Source organism: Oratosquilla oratoria, chromosome 10 (genome assembly GCF_046742065.1).
Source record: "Oratosquilla oratoria isolate Oo_2021 chromosome 10, ASM4674206v1, whole genome shotgun sequence".
Taxonomy (NCBI): Eukaryota; Metazoa; Arthropoda; class Malacostraca; order Stomatopoda; family Squillidae; genus Oratosquilla; species Oratosquilla oratoria.
In genome coordinates this window covers 73189268-73207783 of record NC_134786.1, presented here as the reverse complement: position 1 = coordinate 73207783, position 18516 = coordinate 73189268, and the positions used below count along the sequence as shown (strand labels likewise).

General features: G+C 41.9%; 1 protein-coding gene across 4 annotated transcripts in view; it reads right to left on the bottom strand.

Moving 5' to 3' along the window:
* Positions 1-18516, bottom strand: part of LOC143029304 (E3 ubiquitin-protein ligase MIB1-like) — a 67573-nt gene that overhangs the window by 30866 nt on the left and 18191 nt on the right. For 2 of the 4 annotated variants that reach the window (XM_076192056.1, XM_076192060.1), the window contains exon 1: positions 12382-12498. The exons of 1 other annotated variant lie outside the window; for it this stretch is intronic. The gene's annotated coding sequence lies outside the window, so the exon portion shown is untranslated. Of the gene's footprint in view, positions 1-12381; positions 12499-18516 lie in introns of those variants that run through there. One more of the 4 variants, XM_076192059.1, reaches the window with a different exon arrangement.

Genomic DNA, 18516 nt, shown 5'->3' with positions numbered 1-18516 from the left:
GCAAGGAACTGGTACCACAGAAGACAGTTGATAGTGGTTACCCGCAAAGACAAGGGGGGGTAACCAAAACACACGCACACACACACACACACGCACACACACACACACACACACACACACACACACACACACACACACACACACAGATGCGTGCACTCAGTCACAGCCACACTTACACGTGCGAAGAGGGACTCACAAACGGAAATCCCTAGATGACGCACGCATAAGCATTATTATGATTACGAGCTCTGAGCTCTCACCCAGGAGGGTATTAATTGTTTGTCATGAGTTGAGCACATGATCCAAGACCACGTTAGAAATCACACATACACACATAGAGGGAAAGGGTGGCTTTCTTTCTCCGTCTGGAAACACATCAAAGGTGAGTGAGAAGTTTGCAGGATTGAAGTGGCAGAAGTTAGGGAAGTCTTGCGACTCGTGGAGAGGTTGGGAGAGGCCTTTGTTCAGCAGTGGACTTCGAATGGTTGGGCTAATATATATATATATATATATATATATATATATATATATATATATATATATATATATATATATATATATATATACTAACGTCGCGAACTTCGCCTATCAGAGGGCTAGGACAGTGCTCCTAACAGAGGACTTTGTAGGGTGGAATTTAATGACCCATGCCCTTGGTCCAAGTCGCTGGCGGCAAGAATCGAACTGTCGTCACCTCGACCTCCGCCGCAAGTTGCGACGCTCTAACCGGCTCGGCCACTTGAGAACCACAGACACTATCAGCCTTACAATTACAATCTGAAGGCCGTGTTGCAAATAGCAGTCTGGCACTGGTGTGGTTCGACAGCTTAAGGTGTTATCATATTGGGTTATTTTTCCTTCAACCACCGATTACTCAGAGGTACCGTCCACCCCCAGAACTCTCTGGCAAACTATTTTGTTCTCTCAACAATTGACATAGAATGTCATGTGATATGCTGGAAGAAAATCATTTCCCTCCAGCATATCAGATTCCTCCTCAAAAGCTGCGGGTGGCTGCAAATCTGATCCAACAGTCGGAGGAAAAGGAGCCCAGTATGATATTGCCTTCACCCTGTGCGACTGCGCGGCCATTCAATCTTGTCATCAACTTCGAGAGACCGTCTAACATCTATAACAGCATCACAATGCTAATGGTCGCCCTCGTACCGAAGAATAATCCTTCTCCTCTTCGGGGACACTTGATTCTGGGTCTTCATGGTGGCTCCAATGTATTGTATACTTACGTATTTTACTTTTATGCTTCTATTCATATATTTATTCATTTATCTATTTGTTATTGTCTTTGAAAGCAGGGGATTTTTTCATAATTTTGGAAACCATTCCTTCTTGCTATTTTTTCTTATCTAATATTTTGGAAATGCTACCTGGGGCAATAGTTTCATGTGCATTACTTTAGGTATGAATATGTGTACAGTACCGTGCATGTACACTCGAAAACAGCTATTACTAACCCAACACAAGTGGTTTTTTTTTTTTTTTTTTTTTTTTTTTTTTTTCTGGATGGTAACCGACGCCGACTACTACGGGGCACCGTACGAACGAACTCATTCCAGGCCTTGATTTTAGTGTGTCACGTTATTAATCATCTTGATTTATATAATGATTTCCATTCAAAGTATGAAAGTAGAAGTAATAGCATTTGTTCGATGAAGAGCCAATGACGGATGGGCATGTGGTAGTCCTTCAAAGCTGCTGGCCATTTCCAAAACCAGTCTTCAACCCCCTCGCAGCCCTGAGGGGCTGACACTCGGTCCATGATCTCAATCAAATTCAACTGTATTTCTTACACTTTTGCACACGTTGGGAGCTGACAACCAGCGACTGCTCTCTTCCACCTCATTTCACTTTCAGCCCGTGACATAAAACAGTCCCACACTGACACAATAGTCCCAGGTTTCTTCCCAGAGAGATCTGTAGGAGGTTCCGAGGACCGTCGCCAGCCACTGTGGAGCTGCGGGTTTTCCATTAAGTGAAACTTGAGGCAATGTGTAATTAATTAATTAGTCAATTAATTGAAATACGACATTTTATTGCATGGATGGTCTACATCAACCCTTTGTGTGTGGGCTAGACTGAAAGACCAGGCGAATGGTCTGATCCGATGACTGGTGGTGGTGTTGGGGAGGGAGAGGTGGTCACGAGACCCTACGCATACGCATGCGCACTTCGGTGCTGATTTTCACACGATAACATGCGGGTCACCCACTTCGCTTTTGTTCTGGAGGACATCGCCGGCCAGGGTCATCCTGTGACCACGTGAGAGTACGTTAGAGGACTTTTTAGTCCTGGAGGGCAAGGGAGGGAGGGATGGAAAGGAGGAAGTGTCGATAAATGACGACACAAGGTCACACTGGGTCACACTGGGTCACAGATCTGCTGGCCTGACTGACCAGTGTGACATTTCCATCGACGGTATTTTGGTCTTCCGCCTTCCTCCCTCACTCCTCCACTCACTCCGTCGCACCCAACCGAAGAAATACAATAGAGCGTAGAGATGCGGGAGTGAGTGAAAGTGTGTGTGTGCGCGATTCAACATTGTCTTGGATCAAGTGTTGGACTCGTGATCGACAGCTATTTCCTTCCCGGAAGAGAGCTCAGAGCTCATATATGACCGGTCTATAGGTAATGCACACGCACACACACCCGACTCCCCGCTCATGAGATTTGGAGTAACGACTCGCAGCGCAGCGATGATGAAATTATTTCAGCCTTGGGCGGGATTCGAACCCGGACTGCCGTATTGGCGGCCGCTGACGCTACTACTGTACCATGGGAGTCGTGTTATGTGAGTGTGTGTGTGCGTGTATATGAATGTGTGCGTGTGTGTGTATTTACCTATTTACCTAGTTGTATTTTACGGGAAGGGGAGCTACGCTCGTGGTGTCCCGCCTTTGTATCTCGCAGTGCCTAGTTTGCTCTTAAATTCATGAATGGTTTTTGCACACACTATTTTTTCGTCCAGTTTGTTCCAAGTGTCCACCACTCTATGTGGAAAACTGTTCTTCTTCAGATCTCTTCTATAACTGTTTTTTTTTTTTTTAGTTTCTTTCCATGTCCTCTTGTATTTCTCTTGTCCCAGTTTAACAAGTCCTCTCTATCGAGTATTTCTGTGCCCTTCATGATTTTATATTTCAGCTTCTATTTTGTTCTACCACATAAATAATTATTCAATTAATTAAGTACTAGGTTCTAGTTAATCTCGTTTAGCGTGCGGGGGGGGGGGCACTTTTCTTTTTATTCCGAAATGTCGCCAGCAGGCGACTCCACTCACCTCCGCGGCAACCCTTCCTCCTCCTCCTCCTCCTCCTCCTCCTCCTCCTCCTCCTCCGCCCTCGCGATCGCCCCCACCCTCACTTTCCCCTATATTCTGAACCTCCCCATCATTACTCTCCCATAGGAAAGCTTTATGCTATCCCCCTCCCCCCTTCAACCTTGTAAACCTCTTATCTCATCCCAATTTGGGGGGGGAGGGGGGAGCTGGGGGGGCTTAGCCTCCTGTGAGACCCAAGAATTGGAGACCATCTAAGACATTAGTACGTAGTCTTCTTCAACACAAGGAGGAGGAGGAGGAGGAGGAGGAGGAGAAGGAAGAGGAGGAGGAGAAGGAGGAGGAGGAGGAGGAGGAGGAGGAGGAGGAGGAGGAGGAGAAGGAAGAGGAGAGCGTGGAGGCAGGATGAGGAGACCCTCTTCAGGAGTCGTCCCCTCCCCGATTTCATCCTCTATTCCCCCCTTCCTTCCTGCACCAGAGGTGCCTAACGCCAGCCCCTCCTTCTTCAAAATTGTCTCGTATATCTCGACTTTGCGAGAATCTCGTCCTCCAGCATCTCCTTCAAGTGTAAAGTCGAAAATTCACGACAGGAGGCGCCTAACATAGACCAAAGACGTCGCTAACCTTTGCCCTGTGTGTTGGGACTTCCAGGTCAAGCGGAAGTCACTGGAAGCTTGACTGAAACCAACTGGCCATTCAGTAATTCTAGGTGAAAGCCTCCACGCACTATTACTCAACATAATGTCATCGACCCTTGCCTGTGACACCTTCACACAAGTGTTTACGTCCCTTTAACCCTTTCGCTGTAAAGGGAGCTCCCCTTCGGTGAATAAAAACCAGAATAGCAATACACACACACAATTTTATATATATATATATATATATATATATATATACACACATATATATATAAATAAATATGTACATATAATATATATACATATATTATATATATATATATATATATATATATAAATATATATATATATATATATATAAATATGTACATATAATATATACATATATATATTTATATATAATATATATACATATATATATATATATATATATATATATATATATATGAGAGAGTGATAGGTGGGGAAGGGTAAACGAAGATGGGCTAAGAATACATTTATTGTTCTTACGTTTCGGTTATTATAACCTTCCTCAGAGAACTTGTTACAGAACATCTTGGTCACAACATTTATACCCGTAGTGGGGGAACTTGTGAAGCTTCGAGTGTCATTTGTCTTAAACACGTTCCCCCACTACGGGTATAAATGTTGTGACCAAGATTTTCTGTAACAAGTTCTCTGAGGAAGGTTATAATAACCGAAACGTAAGAACAATAAATGTATTCTTAGCCCATCTTCGTTTTCCCTTCCCCACCTATCACTCTCTCATTTGTCTTAAACAATTTATCAACATATATATATATATATATATATATATATATATATATATATATATATATATATATATATATATATATATATAGTATATTTTGGGCGCAGATTCTCACTAATACATACTGTATTAAACACGACAGCATTTTGGCACTGATTAATCTTCTTACTGAGATTTTCAATTTTTCTCACAGTAGATCTCATTTCGGGGGGAGGGGGGCAAATACAAGCCTTCCGTAGTCTTCCATATTTAATTTGACGTTTCGACTTCAGGGAGTCATCTTCAGAATAGTTTACAAGAATTAAGTCACAGTTTTACAAAGTTACATGATGCACAATTGACAATATTGAACAACGTAGATTAAATATAGGCCAATTGGGAACGCTAGAAGGATCTTGACCCTCTGCGTAGGCGGACACTTCGCCTTAGAGGGGGAGGGGAAGGGGGGAAGAGGGGGGAGTCAAGTATGATAGGTCGTCTCACTGGGACATCATGGTCATTTTCTTAGCGCTTTCCACTGCAACTACCTTTCCCTCCCTATCCTCCTTCACATTTAGCAACTCCCTAAAATACTCTGCTCATCGTCCTCTCACTCCCTACTCTTCCATTATCATCTTTCCATCTGCAACTTTAACCTTTTCTTCTCTACTTGATTCGGCTCCCCTTCCTCTTTTGATTTCTTTCCAAAACATCTTTTAATTACTTTCAAAAATTTCTGTCATACTCTTACCCCATTTCACATCTGCTCTCCTCTTTGCTTCCTTTATCTTATGCTTAACTTCCCTTCTCTTTACTTTGTACATCTCATACGATTCCTTTGTCCTAATTTGTAACCAATCTATGAAAGCCTGCTTCTTCTCTTCTACACCGTTCTTTGCTTCCTCACCCCACCACTCACTACCCCTCCTTCTATTTCCTCCCGTCCTCCTTGTTCCACACACCATCTTTGCACACCTTATGACTCCCTCCTTGAACCATCTCCATTCCTCCTCCACTCCTAGTTCGTATTCTATCCTTCACTCCCTCCCAATCCTCTCTCAGCTTCTTCTTATACTCTTTCTCCTTTTCTTTCTCATAAGCAGTTCACTCTAAGTACCTCCCTACCTTCTGCCCTTTTCCTCTTTCTCCACCTATTCTCCACTCTCAATTTACCTTCCACCAGAAAATGATCTGATATTCCCCCACTCTCTCCCCTTAGAACATGTACATCCTTAACTCTTCCTACCATACTCCTGGTCACCTCTATATAGTCCATTAACGCTCTATCTGCCACCCTTCCATCCACCACCCTCTCCCATGTGTACTTATGCTTGGCTTTCTTCCTAAACACTGTATTTGCTATCATCAACTCTCTTTCCAGACACATCTCCACCAATTATCCACTACGATTTTTACCTGGAACTCCATACTTCCCAATCACTCCGTATGTTGGTTCGTTTCCTACCCTAGCATTAAGGTCTCCCAATACCACTACATTGACATTTCTCCCTAATCCCTCTATGTACTCATTTAAATCTACCCAAAAAGCCTCCCTTTCCTCTACGCTCTTCTCACTACCAGGCCCATACGCACTTAAAAATACCTACATCTCCCTTCCCAGCTTCACCTTCATCCACATCCTTGAAGAAACCTCCTTCCACTCCACTACACGCTTACCTATCTCTTCACTTACTAGTATAGCCACCCCTTCTCTCCTTCGTCCCCTCTTCACTCCTGAGAACCTCCCAGCTACACTCCCAAACTCACATTTGCCCCTCCCTTTCAATTTAGTTTCACTCAAAGCCAGCACATCCATCTTTCTTCTCACAAACATACTACCTATCTTTTCCCTTTTACTCTCATCTGTACCACATCCACGCACATTAAAATACCCAAACCTTAGGGTACTGGTTGGAAAACTCCTAGACCTATGCCTTTACTTTTTTTTAGGAATGTCCCCTGTAGGGCTACAGGTAGCGGGATTCCTAGTCCTAACCCCCGTCCCGTTTTTTGTCGCCTTTTACGACTCAAGTGGAAAGACTTGGTGGCAGCATTCTATCCCCCACCATAGGGTAGGCGAAAAAAGGAAATGAATATTCAGAGAAATAGTACAGGACAGTAACAAGAGGTTGGAGGACAGCACAACGGAAGGACAATCGTAGTATAATAAAAGTGTCATCATTTCTCTATGAACAGAGTCTTCCTCTATCACATACAAAATGGTGTGTGGCTCTGGTCCGTAGGGGCGCCCCATATAGTCTCTAAAATATCAACTGCATGCTACTTTGCCACAATAACATGCAGCCAATACCCCAGACGGGGTATTGACTGTGTGTGAGAACGGAACCTTTATTGGTACGTTTCGCTTATTACAAAATTTTCAAGGACGAAACTTCGTACTCTATATATATATATATATATATATATATATATATATATATATATATATATATATATATATACATAAATCGTTAGTTCGTCCACATTTGGAATATGCTGATTCCGTATAGTCATCGAATCTCGTTAAAGACATTGACAGATTAGAAAAAGTACAACGGTGAGCCACAAAACTTATTCCAAATATAAAAAATAAATCATACGAAAATCGACTAAAACATATGAATCTGTTTTCCCTAAAAAAGCGTAGACTCGGATTGACAACATCAAAATGACAAAATTTTTACACTGAATGAGAATCCGACAAGAAACAATGGTCTCAAACTGTCAGGAAATATATTTAATTTGGAAGTGGGTAGAAACAACTTCCTGCAGAGGCAGTACAGTGTAGTTCAGTTCGAAGCTTTAAGATTCGTTTAGATAAACATCTAAGCAAGATGCAGTAATGCCTACCATTTATTTTATATTATTTGTCTGTTAGTCGTTTATTGTTTATCTATTTATCATTTGCTTGATTTTCATTTATTATTATTTATCTGTCAATTCATCATTATTTACTATCTACCTGTTTGTTTATTATTTAAATATACCTATGCATTTATTTTATTCATTATTATATGTATTATTATCATCTTTATTTTATTTTATTCTTATTTTTATATCATATTTTTTTCGCATCCGACCTAGTTATGGACCAAAAGGTCTCCTGTCGGCATGCTCCGCCTTTGTAATCTTTTGTAATATACAAACATATACTTGTGTGTGTGTGTGTGTGTGTGTGTGTGTGTGTGTGTGTGTGTGTGTGTGTATATGTATTTATATATGTGTTTATATATATATATGTATATGTATATATATATATATATATATATCTATATATATATATATATATATATATATATATATATATATATATATATCATACATGTACAGGTATATCCATTCCCCATCTTTACACAGGTTTGTGGCTCTTTATCAAACTTCCCTCCCTCCCTCCCTCCAGCTAATCTTCGCCCTTGGGTCTCCCCTCAAGTCATCCTTGAAATATCTCCTCGTAATTCCTCTTCCTCGAGACGGTATTCAGTGTATTTAGCCCTTGGCACCCGAGGGTCATCTTTATTCTGGCTGTTGCCGCCAAGCGACTTTTTCCTCAGGTGATAGAGACCTTCGGAAGCGTAGAGGGACTTGAGGACCTTCAACCTCATTAAAATCGTTTGAGGTACACCCCACCCCCCCCCCCAAAAAAAAAAAAAAAAAAAAAAAAAAAAAAAAAAAATCCTTGCTCCTTTCTGTCGCCCTCCTCTTCTTCTTCCCCTCTTCCCTGGCCAGATGCTACTATCCTTCACATCCCCTCTCCTCCCCTACCCACCCCACATCCCTCCCTTATCTTCTCTTCCCTTCATCCTTTAACCCTCCGTTCTGAATTATCTTTTCTTCAACTCCCACCTCTCACTCTCTCCGTATAAGGTATTGACTGCATACCTTATACAGTTGATACCTTAAAGACTTTAATGACAGCCCTATGGTCCAAATTACTCAACAAGCTTTTATATATGGTGATTATCAATAAGAATCACACCCACACCCACCCACACATTATATATATATATATATATATATATATATATATATATATTGAATACTCTGATTTTAAAATTATCCCTGAGAGCTGTTACCCTTCAACCTCTCCAATACTATTTCTTTTACTCCATCTCTTCGGTGCGATAATGTCTGCAATGATAGATGCTCTGGTTATCTTAAAAAAAAAAAAAAAAAAAAAAAAAAATGGTTTTTCTTAGTCAACATTTCCTTCCTCCTCTTCCCCTTTTTAGTTTTTTCTCCCTCTTCCTCGTTCTGTTCTCACTTTTTCGTCGTTTTCGGGGCTGGCACCCGCTCGAAACTGTTCATAAATGAACTCAGGAGCTGGTACATCCACGGTATGATGCCCCTGTTACATTGACCATACCCGGAGGAAGCTAATGTATCACACACACACACACGCGCGCGCGCATTGATGTCACCAAGTCACCTCAGGTCCATGGTGAGGAGCTATCGGCCAGGATTCGAACCGACGACGAAACTCCCGCGCGGTTACCAGAGAAGCGCTCTACCTACCGAGCCACGGTGGGCACCTTCTCCCTTTTAGTGGTATATCCGTTTGTTTTCTCCATCAATTTCTTCGGGTAAAAAGGAGTAAAGTACTCATTTGACCTCTCCCTTCCCCCGAAAAAAATCCAAATTAGCAACACTCAACCTTTTCCGTAACCTTCATCACCTTCACCTCTTTCTTTTACCAAATGCCGCCAGGAGCTTTTATTCAGCTCAGGGACCCTTCCCGCCCCGTCCCCAAGAGCAAAAAGTTAAATACAGCTTGAGATTCTTTCACATGTTTTTTCTAGCTGCTGTCAGTTGATTTTATTCACATCCTGGAAGGGGGGACGGGCGCGAAAGTGTTAGGGCGTTATCACATTGTGCTATTTTTCCTCCGATTGTTGGAACACACAGCCCATAGCTTTCGGGAAGGAATCCGAAATGCTGGAGGAAGATAATTTTCCTGTAGCATATAATTTTTTTTATCATTATCATTATTATTATTATTATTTTTTTATTTTTTTTTATTTTTTTTTACAACAAAATATATATTTTACGGCAGGAAAAAATTCTGGAGGTGGGCGGTACTGCCGATTAATCTGAGGTTGGAGAATAAAATAGCCCAGTGTGATAAACCCCGTTGAGCTTGACAAGCGAGGAACCCACCACATGTGTCAGCCTCTGAGGTCTCGACCAGTGCCACAGAAGCGCCACAAGGATCACCGTGGCATGCGGCACTCCAGAGATAGAGAGAGTTCACCTCGGCTTCCATTTTCAAGACTCTTCGTGTTCATCCGTTTCAAAGACGGAGTGATTTACTATGTCTTTGTAAGACTGTATATAGGTACAATGTGAATGTAAGTATGTGTGTATGCATGCATGCATGTATATACAACACAACAGATTGAGTCACCGTTGTGGGATACTAAGACAGTATCATTCACCATAGGATAGGCCGATCGTCCTGCAGTGGATAAAAGCGGAGGGCTTACACACATACGAGTATATACATATATGTATATATATGCACACATATATACTGTACATATATATATATATATATATACGCACATGCATACATATATGTATATATATACACACTTATATACATATCTATACACACGCACACACACACACAGACACACACACATATATATATATATATATTATATACACACACACACACACACTCCTACTGATACAAGAACTACAGCGTTCTCAACTCCATCTATGCATTGGCTACACCCAGTTAATGTTTCTCTCTCTCTCACACACTTCGTCCACCATTCTTCATCACAGTGAACCAATAGTCGTACCTCTGTACTCCTCATGCAAGCTTTCTCAGACACTATCTTACCACTTTGTCCTCGGTCTTCCTGACCTTTTGTTTCTTCCACCTTTGATTCAAACTGCTTTCATTCTCTATGTATTTATGTATCCAAGCCTATGAATGCACGTAAGTATACACTGTATGCATGCATGTACATATGTATGGGTTAAGTATATTTGTATGTATATAAGTATACATGTATGTATTGGAAAGAATAAAACACCAGACTCAGAAACACTAAATCTATGTATCTTAAAGTACAGCTACACAGAAAACTATCGTTAGTAGGGGTGTCGAAACATTCGCGAATGAACATAACCTTATGATACCGAAGGGTTGGTATTTCTGGGGTTCGAATTGTTCGAATTCCTTCTGAATGAATATGAATCGAATAATAGTTCCGGAGTTCATATGGATTCACTATGACATGATAATCTTATTTCCGATGGAGACTTCAACTTGTCTCAAATTGTTTCGTTGTTTTGTGTCAAAATGATTAGCGTGATTTACTAACGATAGTTTTCTGTGCAGCTGTACATACATGTATGATTGTATGTATGTTTATAAATAAGTTCCTGTGGAGGACGGTGCCTAAGGCCCGGATCAGTGTCCGTGTCTGTGTCCGTGTCCGGGGCCGGGCACCTCTCGACCCTTCCTCCGCTGCCAAGAATGCGCGCGCATCCCCCCTCCCCTCCTATCCCTCCCTCCGCCGGTTGCCCCCTTCCGAAAAAATGGCGTCGAGCCAAGCCGGGGAGCGCTCCGACATACTTGGGGTCTCTTTTTTTTCTCCCCCTACAATCAGCTGCACATGGAATAATATCACACGAACATGCCCCCCAACCTCACCCCAAGTGGGGAGAGTTGGAGGCGGGGGGTTGACTAGCTGCTTCCTCGGAAGGGGATCATCTGGGTTTGATTTGTGTTGTGCTTTAAGTCTAGCTGATCCTTCTCTTCCGCCAAAAGCAAAGGGCAAAAAGAGAGAGAGGGAGGGAGGGAGGGTGAGACAGAGATAGAGAGATAGATTGAGAGAGCAGTGTGCGTATGTGTGTGTATGTGTGCGAGAGAGAGCACACAAGCGCGCGTGCTTATAAACATCTTACAACTGCATTAAATGTCTAAGTGCTGATATCGTGCTGGCTGCCATGAGACCCCACGGAATTTAATGTAAGACCCAATGATATTTACTAAAAGACCCAAGGTCTGAAGTGAGATCCTAAGCTGACGTATGACCCCCAAGGGGAGACTTGAAGCGTCTCAACGGAAGGGTGAAATGCCTATGGGGAACGGAAAGGGGGCGGTACACCTATCCGACGCCCTTGATGCTTTGGGTACCTGGGATGTCGAGGTGAGGGTGGGGGTGGGGGGCGACGCGACAGGGAAGATCGCTGTCGTCAGCTGTCTGGACCTCCCCCATCCCCCCCAAACACTTCCCCTCAACCTCCCACCCCCACTTACCCCCGCTCTTCACTGGTAGCTGTAGCAGACACTAAGTCCCTCTCCTCTGCCCTTCTACATAACTACAGAAACTTAAATTTATTTTCATGTTATTCACCGCTGTGGCGTCATTCAGATTGATTACGTTAGCACCAGAATAAGGGTTGTGCACTTGTTATGTAAACGTCACCATTTGGCGCCGAGAAAGGGACTTTGTGTGTGTATGTGTGTGTGTGTGTGTGTGTGTGTGTGTGTGTGTGTGTGTGTGTGTGTGTGTGTGTGTGTGTGTGTACAGAGAGACAGAAAGATAGATGGTAGGATATGAATTACAGACATCTACGACGTGAGCCCAGCACTTTATACACTCAACCACCACCCCTCGATACCTTGACAAAATATACACACGGGGGTGGAGGTAGCGATGGGGGTGGGAGCTCGTGAAGAAGCTTACCCACTGAAGATGGCAAGACTTCAGCAGGAGGAGGACCTGACAGTAGTCGAGGCCCCCCTCCAGCTACACAGACCTTACACTCCCAACAACTCACTCCTCCGTCTCAACCCAAACCCGCTATCTGACCCAACATTTCTCTTCTTGGCAACCCTTCTCACCTCCCCTTCCTCCAACCTCCCCCCCTCCCCCCACAACTCCCCGCCTGCGCAGGAAGACGAAAAATATGCAGCACGTGCGCAGGGAGGTAGCCAACTATTTTGGGCACACGAAGATGAGAGCTGGGAAGGGCAGGAAGGGGGGGTATGGTGGAGGGGGCGTCGCTTGCAGGGGGATCAGGGGAAGGGGAGGGAGGGGAGGAAAGGGGAAGGGCAAAGGGTAAAGCGTTGGGTTCTTGGGGGAGGGGAGGAGAGCGCACGGGGGACATGAAGAGAGAAAGCGGTGATGAAGAACGAGAGGAAGTGAACAAAAGTCCGAAGGAATCATTCCAAATATGCCTTTCTTGCTTCAGTTTTGAAGTGATTCATTCCATCTCCCGAAAGGGGATTTTATCCATTTTAAGAGGACACCCAGTGGAAGGACCCGATTCTTGCTACTTCCAAAACTTCCTCAACCGTTACTCCAAAGCCTGTGCCAACCCCACACTATTTAAAATTCACTAAAGATTATGAAAATTAAATCAAAACACGTATCACAACTGGGTGGAAAACGTCTGGTAAATATAGGAACATCATAAGAGGTTCCCTAAATGTAAGTATTCAACACTCAGTTTACAACTGGTGTATCATCCCAGCTATGTCTATGGATGAACGGCCTGGAAATTGACGGAAGGGGTGGAGTGCACAAAGAGTGATAAATGTTGGGAATAACAATGATAGATAACAATAGGATAAGAGATAATGTGAGTGTAAGAAAGTTATCACACTGAGCTTCCACGGGATCCACCAGCGCCGACAGGTGAGAGTTCTTTGAAGAAATAAATGTCTTCGGTTACAATATCTCATTTTCCAAATTTCCAAATATCAAATTATCGTTCCGTCATATATAACAAAGCTTAATAATCAATTAGGAGATTGTAAGCTTATACGAATGTTAGACATATTGTTGAAATGTTACTACAAAAATCTAGATTTCTGTAAGCGAAGTCATATTCTAGTTATTCAAATGGAGGTTGGACGCAGGATGTGGAAGTAAAAATAGCCCAAAGTGATAACCACTTATGAGATGTTGAGACGACGATGAATGAGTCAAAAAGGAAGCGGGCAGGGAAATTATCCACAAAGGAGGATGGTAGATGGAGTTGTTTTACTGACTGGCCGCCGCGAGATAAGAAGCGCAAGAGAGGGAGACCAGACAGATAGAGAAGTTTGCAGGAATGGCGTGGCAAAACCTGATGCAGTGGTGCAACTCGTGGAAGAAGTTAGGGGAGGCCTTTGTCCAGTAGTGGACTCCGAATAGCTACACGATGACAAACGGCTCTAGGAAAACTTTTGAGCTTTTATTGAAAAATAATTGATGTGTTGCAAAAGAGACGGTTGGGTGGACTTGGATCTAGTGAAAGCGTTTGATAAGGTACGGTACCTAAGGGATTTACTATTGTTATTGTTAATATATATATATACTGTATATATATATATATATATATATATATATATATATATATATATATGTGTGTGTGTGTGTGTGTGTGTGTGTGTGTGTGTGTGTGTGTGTGTGTGTGTACATTTTACTTAGTCGTACCAAGCTGCAACCTAGATGTAGTTTTTTGGGGCAATGCTCATGGGGTCCTGCGTCTTTTCCTTTATCTAAGTCTAAATAAAAATATTCTTCTAAAAAACGCTGTGGAAGTCGGGGATAGGTGGTATTACGGTGACACTTTGTCCTAAAAATATTCTTGAAAAAGCGCTTGGGTAAATCGGGGTCAGGTGGTATTCTTCTTCTTCTTCTTCTTCCTCTTCTTCTTCTTTTACGCGTTCCCCTTCTTCTTCTTCTTCGCGTTTTTCTTCTTCGCGTTCTTCTTCTTCTTTTTCTTCGCGTTCTTCTTCTTCTTCTTCTTCTTCTTCCTCGCGTTCTTCTTCGCGTTTTTCTTCGCGTTCTTCTTCGCATTCTTCTTCGTGTTATTCCTCGCGTTCTTCTTCGCGTTCTTCTTCCTCGCGTTCTTCATCCTCGCGTTCTTCTTCGCATTCTACTTCGTGTTCTTCTCCGCGTTCTTCTTCGCGTTCTTCTTCCTCGCGTTCTACTTTGCGATCTTCTTCGCGTTCTTCTTCGTGCTGGGGATCCCGTGTTGGGGTTCCGCCCCGAGGCCGAGGCCAAAGGGGAAAACGAGGGATTAGAGCGCGGAAAGCTGCGGCCGTAGGCCGCTGTTTGCGCAGCCAAGCACCCGGCGAAGCCCGCGGCTTGTTTATATATATATATATATATATATATATATATATATATATATATATATATATATATATGTATATATATGCGTAAGTAACCACTAGGAAAAGTAAACTAACGAAGCAGAGTGGTTAGTTACTAGTGGTTACTTACGCATTTGTGAACACACTCTCATAGTGTTTTTATTGCATATATATATATATATATATATATATATATAAATATATATATATATATATATGTGTGTGTGTGTGTGTGTGTGTGTGTGTGTGTGTGTGTGTGTGTGTGTGTGTGTGTGTGTGTGTGTGTGTGTGTGTGTGTGCGTGTGTGTGTGAGAGAGAGCTTCACCATGGTCTTGAATCACCTGTTGGACTCGTGATCGACAGTTCTTAACCTCCCGGATGAGAACTCAGAGCTCGTATGACCGATCAGTCCAGGAGCATTAGCTCAAATATGGCTTCAATCCGGAACAAATTAGTAACAAGCTGAAACTTTCAGAAAGTGCTCAGGAGGCCTTCCGTAATAACATACTAAAAGTCCCCAAGAATCCCACTCGAGGGTTTTGAGAAATTCAAGATGGCGTCCAAAATGGCCATCGATATCATATTTTGTTATATCTCAGGTCTCAGTCAAGATAGAAACACAAATGAAGTATGAAAATATAGGTTTTCAGACCCAAGGAATTCATTTATGTTAGTGTATGTGTGATAAATTGAGCCTGTGTCATGTTTCTGAGTTACAAGTACATTCACAAGTAATTCTGAAACGCCAGAAAGTTTTTTCGTTTTACATGTAAAACCATGATTATCAATTGATTAAAGCGTTAGCCTGATTCATATGTTGTATGTGATGTTAAATTTTGTTTGTTTTTTTAGAGTTCAAAATGGATTCGTGCGTTATTTGCAACGAATTATGCACCAAGGATTATGTACAAGTAGGGGCCAAGGGAAGGACAACCTTAGTAGCAGCAAGCCTGGAGAGGAAGGAAGGACTTCACGAAACCTTGGAGATAGTGGTCAAACCTGCAACAATACAGCACAAATGTCATCCTTCATTGATGATGATGAGGAGACTGAAGCACCAGGACCAGTTTCTCCTGAAACTGATGACGAAGATGATGCCTAAGACCATCGTCAAAATTTTTTATTTATTGACTGATTGATTAAAATTATATAAATAGGACTACAGCCAAACATTTTTTGTCTATAGTTAAGGTAATGATTAAGTGTTGTTTTTTGCTACTGGTATGACTTTTATTGTATAATGTGTGTACGTTCAGGTTGATAAACACGTCTTTTGTTTTTCTTTTACTAATGATTCCATTTGAAATTAGGATAATCCAAAAATTAGTTAGAGAATTGAACTCCTTGCTCCAAAAGATATATATATATATATTGACTTATTGTTTGACTTTCTATTATGTTTGGGGCTTGAAATATGACAAAATCTAAAATTGGCTGCCATTTTGGACGCCATCTTGAATTTCTCAAAACCCTCGCAAGGGGTTCTTGGGGACTTTTAGTATGTTATTAGGAAAGGTCTTCTGAGTACTTCCTGAAAATTTCAGCTTGTTACTAATTTGTTCCGGTTGAAAAGCTAATACTCCTGGACTATATGGGTAATACTGTGACCTTATACGCATACACACACCCAACTCCCCGCCCACGAGAGTTGGAGTAGCAACTCGCAGCGCAGCGATACTGAAATTAGTTCAGCCCTGGGAGGGATTCGAACCCCGACCACCGTAGTGCCAGGCAAGAACTCTAACCACTGCGCCACGAGGAGTGTGTGTATTTACCTAGTTGTATTTTGGGGGAAGGGGAGCTACGCTCGTGTGTGTGTGTGTGTGTGTGTGTGTGTGTGTGTGTGTGTGTGTGTGTGTGTGTGTGTGTGTGTGTGTGTGTGTGTGTTTACCTGGTTGTATCTTACGGGAAAGGTAGCTATGTTCGTGGTGTCCCGTCTCTGTATCTAGCAGTTTCTAAATTGTTCTTAAATTTGTGTATGGTTTTTGAAGACACATCATATCGTCCAGTTTGTTCCATACATTCACTACTCTGTGGGAAAGCTGTTCTTTTTCAGGTCTCTTCTATAACTGTCCTTTTTGAGTTCGTGTGTGTGTGTGTGTGTATTCACCTCGGATCTGCTGCAGCCTCTTTTCGAGACAGCCAGACACCACCCTACGGCAGTGAGCTCAGAGCTCATTATTAGCAGATCTCTGGGTAGGTCTGAGACCACTCACACTCCACACACCGGGAATGCAAGGTCACAACTCCTTGACTAACATCCCGTACCTACTCGCTGCTAGGTGAACAGGGGCTACACGTGAAAGGAGACAAACCCAACTTGTCTCCGCCCGGCCGGGGAATCGAACCCCGGTTCTCTGGCTTGTGAGGCCAGTGCCTTACCAATCCGCCACCGGGCCGTGTGTGTGTGTGTGTGTGTGTGTGTGTGTGTGTGTGTGTGTGTGTGTGTGTGTGTGTGTGTGTGTGTGTGTGTGTTTACCTAGTATTTACCTAGTTGTATTTACCTAGTTGTATCTTACTGGAAGGGGAGCTACGTTCGTGGTGTCCCGTCTCTGTATTTTGCCATGTCTAATTTACTCTTAAGGGGGATCTGGAAAGCCGTTTTTTTATTGAAAATTTAATTTTGCATGAATTTATATCCAACGCTATTCAAAAATACGTAGAAAAGTTAATTTTAGCCATTGGCGCTCGCTAACATGTGCTAAGTAGGTTTAAAGGGACAATGGGTCTATTAGCCACATGCAAGAATGAACCCTATACGTGGCGAAATACAACTTTTTTCTGAGTGTCTTTTTCTCGATATTTCCCTTTGTTTTGTGTGTGGAAACTTAGTGGCATTTGGCGTCGTTTTCTCTTAGTTGGCGTACAGACTCGGACAAAAATTTGTGCTTTTTGATGATAAGGGAAGGTGCTCATTGCTGATTAAAAAATAACCCTTATCAATGATTTGACACTGTGACGGCACCCCAGCAGTGAGGCTTTTAACCATAAAAGTCATAAAGTCACAGAAAAGGAGAGAGAGAGAAAAAAAGGCTCACTATTGTAACATTCAACAGATACTGAAGTAAGTGAAATTAGGATTATTTCTAATTCAAATATCATTATAAACAAAGACTTTGAGTATAATCTATATATAGAAATTTTTAGAATGTTCCATTAGAAAATAATTGCAGTCATAATATACGAAACCAAAGCACGAGTATGTTGTACGAAAAAGTTCAGACATCTTACAGAAAACTTTGAAGCACGATTATTCAAAACAGATTTTTCGGTTTCAAATATTTGGCAAATTTCGAAAAATAATCAAATTTTCTTCAAACTTACCACGCTAACACATGAATGTTGTACCTTTCTCGTGTAAGTTTTGATAAATTATTAAAATTATAAATAATATCGCTAGAGGGAATTTTATTGGAAAAAAACGCTATCGGTGTGATGTCACAAGTCATGCATTTCATGACTAATGTATATCTTGATCTATTAAGATTTTAGGAAAAAATGAAATTACAAGCTGTTTGTATGGCATTTGAGAGTTTACATGCAAAAGCAGGTTAGTCTAGGTAAAGTATTAAGATCGGAAAACATTTGTGACGTCATCAATGACATCATACGGACTGACGGATGAAGAAACGGACATACATCGTTCAAATGCTCATGGAATATGGAAAATAATAATTTGATTATACTGTCAAAATATCAAGTCGATATATATATATATATATATATATATATA